The sequence below is a fragment of the Chlorocebus sabaeus genome, chromosome 20 (genome assembly GCF_047675955.1).
Source record: "Chlorocebus sabaeus isolate Y175 chromosome 20, mChlSab1.0.hap1, whole genome shotgun sequence".
Classification (NCBI taxonomy): domain Eukaryota; kingdom Metazoa; phylum Chordata; class Mammalia; order Primates; family Cercopithecidae; genus Chlorocebus; species Chlorocebus sabaeus.
This window is the reverse complement of record NC_132923.1, coordinates 133,023,224-133,031,232: the sequence shown is the minus strand read 5'-3', so window position 1 is coordinate 133,031,232 and position 8,009 is coordinate 133,023,224. Positions and strand designations below refer to the sequence as shown.

The 8,009-nt window shown below is 46.6% G+C and overlaps 1 pseudogene; it reads left to right on the top strand.

Annotated features, from left to right (window-relative positions):
• On the top strand, positions 1-2,318 carry LOC103225723 (large ribosomal subunit protein eL31-like; annotated as a pseudogene).
• Positions 2,319-8,009: the final 5,691 nt, after the last annotated feature.

Genomic DNA, 8,009 nt, shown 5'->3' with positions numbered 1-8,009 from the left:
ACCAAGTTTTCCTTCCAAAACCTCTCAGACCAGGAGACAGAGGGTCTCTTGGAGGCATGAGCCCAGCCATGTCCTGTCTGCTGGTATTTTTTTTTAAATAATCTGCTTTCCTTCCACCACACCTCGCTTCTCATGTTTTTGGTCTTTGAGCAGCTTACAAATCTGGTGCCTTGTGTGATGCACTGTGTTGTGAGTGGCTCAGCCTGTGTGCCTGGTTTCCAATGGATGCAGAGATTGGACATAGCAGTCCCAGGGCTTACACACGCTCGCTACCAGGCAGGACAGCAGCCACTTGCAAATACCAACTGCTCATGGTCAGCTGACCCCGGGGCTAGGACCTTAGGGAATTCCTAGTAGCTGCCGAGACTGCCTTTGTCTTGGGGATTTTCCCTTCCCTCCCCTCTGCTGGTGGGAGGGAAGCAGCATGTGGGATGTGAACGGAAGTGCACCTGGAAATCCTCTGCGTCTGCCATCTGGGGCTCTAGCTGTCTAGAGCTAGTATTGGTAGTCTGTGGTGCCGCCTGGGTCTCTGCCATCTGGACCTAATGCAGGTCACTCCGTGGTGCTCTCTGGGTTTGGGACAGGACCTCAGGACTTTGTTGCAGTCTCCCCTCTGTTTGGAGGGCTCTGTCTACATTGGATCTGTTTGTGTTTGTGTCTCTGTTTAGTGTTGCACCCCACTCCGAGGGTGCTTGGGCACAGTCTGCATCGCAATGGCCAAGACCAGGTCCATCTGGTTGTCAATTGGGCTTACAGTTCTACATGGCTGGGCAGGTCTCAGAATCATGGCGGGAGGTGAAAGGCACTTCTTACAAGGTGGTGGCAAGAGAAAATGAAGAAGATGCAAAAGCAGAAACCCCTGATAAAACCATCAGATCTCATGAGACTTATTCACTACCTTGAGAATCATGGGGGAAACTGCCCCCATGATTCAAATTACCTCCCACCTTGTCCCTCCCACAACTCACGGGAATTATGGGAGTACAATTCAAGATGAGATTTGGGTGGGGACACAGAGCTAAACCGTATCACTAGGGGAGAAACAGGTTCCAGGAATTTCCTTTGATTTTGTCATCCTCTTTGGAACTCCAGAGTAGTTCCTGTATCTGTGTCAAATTTTGTTGGTGGAAAAAGCATGTAAACTATTTTCTAGACTATCTGAGACTCCAGCTGGTTACATATTGTGGCCCATTTTGTGCATGTTTTAAAACGATGGGCAGACTACAATAAGGAAAATTCAGAGCTCACATGGTTAACCTGCAATTGTAGAGTTTGAGTCTTCTAAAGCTCTCTATTTCTCCCCTTTATCTGCTGTTAAGTTACTGGTGTTGAGATAAAACTCACTGTTTTAAGGTTACTTGGAAATTTTGTTTTTCTTATACGGTTCAGCCAGTTCTAGCTAAAATATAAACATTGGAAACTTATTTGAAACTGAAGGAAAAAAGGTTTTAAAATCAAAACTGCCGTGAACATTGCTTTATCCAAAATTTTGGTCCACAGTTGTCTTGGATTACCTATTAGGGCAAACAAAGCCTAACCATGTGAACAGGTTCCAATTTTGTCAGAAATAACTTGGATCCAGCTCTCTTTTATAGGTCAGTGAGTCTGTGATGCTGCGTCATGGCAGGAGTTCCAAGGTGAAAGCTATTGGATCTGTGTGCATGTATGTATGCCTGTTTAGATGTGTTTATGTATATATGTGTGTATGTATACCCGTTTAGATGTGTTTATATATATGTGCGTGTATTATGTTATGTGTTGTGTCTAGAAGGCTACCAAATTGGCTTATAAGTAGATGAGTACTCAGAAATTAAGTCCAAATGCCTTTCAGGTTCACATGAATTTAGTAGTCTTTAATAAATAAAACTTGGACCTGGCAGAATGGCTCCCGCAAAGAAGGGTGGCGAGAAGAAAAAGAGCCGTTCTGCCATCAACGAGATGGTGACCCGAGAATACACCATCGACATTCACAAGCACATCCATGGAGTGGGTTTCAAGAAGTGTGCCCCTCGGGCACTCAAAGAGATTCGGAAATTTGCCACGAAGGAGATGGGAACTCCAGATGTGCACATTGATACAGGCTCAATAAAGCTGTCTGGGCCAAAGAAATAAGGAATGTCCCATACCGAATCCGTGTGCGGCTGTTCAGAAAACATAATGAAGATGAAGATTCACCAAATAAGTTCCATACTTTGGTTACGTATGTACCTGTTACCACTTTCAAAAATCTACAGACAGTCAATGTGAATGAGAACTAATCGCTGATCATCAAATAAATCAAATAAAATTATAAAATTGACTTTTTAAAAAAAGCTGGCTTTAGAATTATTGGTAAAAGAAAAATAAAAATGTCTTCAGTATCATCAATATACATTTTTGCCTGGGTAAATAAGTTTTACATTTGCTTCTGCTAAATGTTTTAAGCTGTCAGGGTTTGGCGCAAATGTTATGAGACTATAAATCTAGATAAAACAGGAATAATCTTTGTTTTTCTTTTTTTTGACAAATAAGACTAAGATTGTTGATTCAATGGAAACAGCTGAATCTTCTGAGTTATTGGCAAAATGCCCATTTGTTTAATTTTAAAATTCTTACTTAGGTGAACATCTAATGTTCACAGACTTTACAAATGGTTAACAAGGGCTGGACATGGTGGCTTATCCCTGTAATCCCAACACTTTGGGAAGCTGAGGCAGGAGGGTCATTTGAGCCCAAGAAATCAAGACCAGCCTGGGCAATGTAGTGAGACCCCATCGCTACAAAAAGTTTAAAAAATTCACTGGGTGTGGTAATGCGTATCTGTAGTCCAACTTACTCAGGAGCCCGAGGTGGGATCACTTGGGCCCCGTGAGGCTGCAGTGAGCTGTAACTGTGCCATTGCACTCTAGCTGGGGCAACACAGTGAGACCCTGTCTTTAAAAAATGGTTAACAGGAAAATAACTTCAAATCATGACTAGCTTTGTATAATATCTCAGTTTTCAGAAGTAATCTAGATAAACTGGAAAAAGCTGAGTACGTATAAGTGAGATAAATGCTTATAAGTGGACTTTTCGTGTAATTTAATATCTTGTCCAGGTGTGGTGGCTCACACCTGTAATCCCAGCACTTTGGGATGCTTCAGCAGGTGAATCACCTGAGGTCAGGAGTTCGAGACCAGCCTGGCCAACATGGTGAAACCCTGTCTCTACTAAAAATACAAAAATTAGCTGGGTGTGGTGGTACGTGTCTGTAATTCCAGCTACTCGGGAGGCTGAAGCAGGAGAATCACTTGAACCTGGGAGCAGATGTTGTAGTGAGCTGAGATCACGCCATTGCACTCCAGCCTGGGCAACAGAGTGAGACTCCATCTTAAAAAATTCTTAAAATTACTTTGCATTAAATAATAAATGCTCATTGGATGTCTGGGTCATTTCCAATTAAGAAAAGACTGTGCTATGGGAAAATGTGTTTCTAAAACTTATGGAATGGTTTCATTTACAAAATAATATCTGATAGTTCAAGATTTCTTGTTGGCCGGGCGCGGTGGCTCAAGCCTGTAATCCCAGCACTTTGGGAGGCTGAGATGGGCGGATCACGAGGTCGGGAGATCGAGACCATCTTGGCTAACACGGTGAAACCCTGTCTTTACTAAAAAATACAAAAAACTAGCCGGGCGACGTGGTGGGCGCCTGTAGTCCCAGCTACTCGGGAGGCTGAGGCAGGAGAATGGCGTGAACCCGGGAGGCGGAGCTTGTCGTGAGCTGAGATCCAGCCACTGCACTCCAGGCTGGGCGGCAGAGCGAGACTCCGTCTCAAAAAAGAAAAAAAAAAAAAGATTTCTTGCTTCCTGGGTTTTCACTAAAATTTAAGGTACTAAGAATAGGAATTCTAATTAATATATAATTCTGTAAATTGTGTTCTTATTAAGAGAACAAATAATTTTATGTCATTTAAAAGTTGTTTAAAAGTTATTTATGAAGAAAGATAAAAAGAAACTAATAAGTAGGGGAGAGAGTAATAAAACAAGTTTTGGCTATGAAGATGTATTTTTGGTAAGGATAGGGAGAAAAGAAAATAATTTTATATAAGAAAGGATATTATGTGGTAAATTCTTATCCTAAAGTAAAATGACTAGAAAAGACAGAAGTATCAGACAAGTCAGAAAATCAAACATGTTGTAGATGGTCAGTGTAGGTTGTGATAAGGTTTGTAAAGGGCAATTACTTGAGACTGTGTTATTTATTTATTTATTTATTTATTTGAGACGGAGTCTTGCTCTGTTGCCCAGGCTGGAGTGCAGTGGTGCGATCTCGGCTCACTGCAACCTCTGCCTCCCGGGTTCATGCCATTCTCCTGCCTCAGCCTCCTGAGTAGCTGGTACTACAGGTGCCCGCCACCACACCTGGTGAATTTTTTTTTGTAGTTTTTTTAGAAACGGGGTTTCACCATGTTAGCCAGGATGGTCTCGATTTCCTGACCTCGTGATCTGCCCGCCTCAGCCTCCCAAAGTTCTGGGATTACAGGTGTGAGTCACTGCGCCTGGCTGAGACTGGGTAATTTATAAAGAGGTTTGATTGGCTCAAGGTTCTGCAGGCTGTGAAGGAAGTATGGCCATGAGCATCTTCTTGGGGAGGCCTCAGGGAGCTTTTACTCAGGGCAGAGGCAAAGCAGGAGCTAGAGAGTAAGGGGGAGGTGCCATACACTTTTAAACAACCATGAAAGTGTATTTCAAAATCTCATGATAACTCTCTATCATCAGGGCAGGACCAAGGGTACGGTGCTAACCTCTTCATGAGAAATCTGCCCTTATGATCCAGTCACCTCCCACCAGACCCTTCCTCCAACATTGAGGATTACATTTCATTATGAGATGAAGGCAGGGACACAGATCCAAACCATATCAAACTCACCACTGCTCTCCAGCCTGGGTGGCAGAGCCCAGCAGACTCCCAGAGTTGAGGAGACAGCTGAGAAACCAAAGTCAGGGTGGCTAGGGTCAGGGACAGGGCACCCTTAGCTTGAGTGCCTCCACTGAGCACCAGGCACTCGCTTCTTATGGGGCAACTCCCAGCACTGGACACATATTTTCTTTTTTGAGATGGAGTCTCGCTCTGTCATCCAGGCTGGAGTGCAGTGGCGCAATCCCGGCTCATTGCAACCTCCGCCTCCTGGGTTCAAGTGATTCTCCTGCCTCAGCCTCCAACTAGCTGGGATTACTGACACCCACCACCACACCCAACTAATTTTTGTATTTTTAGTAGAGACAGGGTTTCACCATGTTGCCCAGACTGGTCTTGAACTCCTGACCTCAAGTAATCTGCCTGCCTTGGCCTCCCAAAGTGCTGGGATTACAGGCGTGAGCCACCACGCCTGGCCATTGGATGCATTTTAAACAGGACCACTCGGGGTGTGGTGGCTCATGCCTGTAATGCCAGCATGTTGGGAGGCTGAGGTGGGGGCATCAGTTGAGCTCAGGAGTTCCAGACCAGCCTGGGTAACATAGTGAGATTCCCCGGTACAAAAGTGTAAACGTTAGCTGGGTGTGGTGGCACGTGCCTGTAGTTCCAGCTACACAGGAGGCTGAGGCAGGAGGATCAGTTGAGCCCAGGAGGTTGAAGGTTGCAATGCGCTGAGATCACACCACTGCACTCCAGTCTGGATGACAGAGAGAGACCTTATCTCAAACAATAAAAAAAAAAGAGGATCAGGTGTCTTAGTCTGCTTGTTATAACAAAATACTGGAGACAGGGTAATTTACAGAAAGCAGAGGTTTCTTTCTAACAGCCGTGGAGGCTGGGAGTCCCAGCATCCTCTGGAGGGAGAGGGGGAGGGCAGGCTGTGTCCTCACAGGGGGAAGGCAGAGGGGGATCCCACGCCCAAGACCCCCCACCCACTTTTTTTTTTTTTTGAGATGGAGTTTCACTCTTGTTGCCCAGGCTGGAGTGCAATGGCATGATCGCGACTCACTGCAACCTCCGCCTCTTGGGCGATTCTCCTGCCTCAGCCTCCCAAGTAGCTGGGATTATAGGCACGCGCCACCACACCCGACTAATTTTGTATTTTTAGTAGAGATGGGGTTTCTCCATGTTGGTCAGGCTAGTCTCGAACTCCCGACCTCAGGTGATCTGCCCACCTCAGCCTCCCAAAGTGCTGGGATTACAGGCGTGAGCCACCGTGCCCGGCCTACTTTTTTTTTGTTTTGAGACAGGGTCTCACTCTTTCACCCAGGCTGAGTGCACTGACATGATCACGGCCCACTTCAGCCTCGACCTCCAGGGCTCACGTGATCCTCCTGCCTCTGCTACCCAAATAGGTGGGACTACAGGCCCATACCACCATGCCCAGCTAATTTTTTATTTTTTGTAGAGATAGGGTCTCACTATGTTGCCCAGGTTGGTCTTGAACTCCTGGATGCCAGTGATCCTCTCATTTCGGTCTCCCAAAGGGCTGGGTTTATAGGTGTGAGCCACTGTGTCTGGCCCCAGGTCCTTTTATGGTTGTACAAATCCAACCATGAGGGCGGCACCTACTGTCAGGCCCCACCTGCCTATACTGTTGCACCTGGCAGTGAGTTTCCAGCCTGTGAATTTGTGGGGCACATTCACCCCCCAGCACCAGGCAACAGAGTGCTGCCTGATGCTGCTACCTAGAGTAGCACACTGTTGCAGGCTGAAAGAGTGAGGGTCACGATCAACTCAGTATAGCACTGGAGGTGATATGAGTAAACGGCAAACTGTTTCTCATAAATGCAGAATGTTGGCAAACTGACAAACTGCGTCTGCCGCCCAGAAGGAATGCCAAGGGCAGCGACGCCTCAATCGCAGTGTTTCCCGTGATTAGGTACATCTGAAGCCTGTTAGTAACAATATGAACCTGTGATCAATTAAGCAGCTGACCAGTTGTTACCTCCTCCTCCCTGCTCTTGCTACCCAATAAATATGAAGGGCTGTGGAAGCTCGGGCAGGCGGTGCCTTTGCTCACTAGAAGCAGGGAGCTCTCTCCTTCTTCCCCGTGTTACCCTTCCTTTAAAATAGTCACTTTTGTTTTAAGTTTTCATTTCTATGTTCGTCCCCCTTCCTTCAGTCTCATGATGACGGTCTCAAGTAGTAACAGCAGTCTGCCACAACACAGGAGGTGTGAAATCCACATTACAGAGGCAAACGGGCTCCTGAGGACACTGATGTTGGTGATCAAAGTTTATGGGGGGCCTGGGCAACATGGCGAGACCCCCACCTCTAATATATATATCTATATATATGTATATATACACACACACACATATACACATATATACACATATATATACACACATATATATACACACACACACACACATATATATACACACACACAAAAATTAGTTGGGGGTGGTGGCTTGTGCCTGTAGTCCCAGCTATTCAGGAGACTGAGGTGGGAAGATGGCTTGAGCCCAGGAGTTGGAGACTGCAGTGAGTCATGGCAGCTCCACTGCACTCCAGCCTGGGCAACGGAGTGAGACCCTGTCTTTGGAATTAAAAGAAAAAGTTCCAAGCCAGGCATAGTGGCTCATGCCTGCAATCCCAGCACTTTGGGAGGCCAAGGCAGGTGGATCGCCTGAGGTTGGGAGTTCGAGACCAGCCTGGCCAATATAGTGAAACCCTGTCTCTACTAAAAATACAAAAATTAGCCGGGTATGGTGGCACATGCCTGTAGTCCCAGCTACTCGGGAGGCTGAGGCAGGAGAATCCTTTGAACCCTGGAGGCGGAGGTTGCAGTGAGCCGAGATTGTGCCACTGCACTCCAGCCTGGGTGACAGAGTGAGATTCCGTCACACACACACACAAAAAGTTCCTAGGGTGAGAGATTTCCCTCCCTCCCCCTGCCTGGCCCTGCTCCAGGGCTTCATTCTTAGGAAGCAGGGATGCCCCAGGAACACCAGAGTTTGGAAGATGCTCTGGTGGGAGTTTGCAGCTGGGTGGGTGGGCAGTGGGGGCTCCCCTGCCTTTGGGCTGCCCACTGCCCTCTGCCAGCTGGACCTCACCTCAGCTGA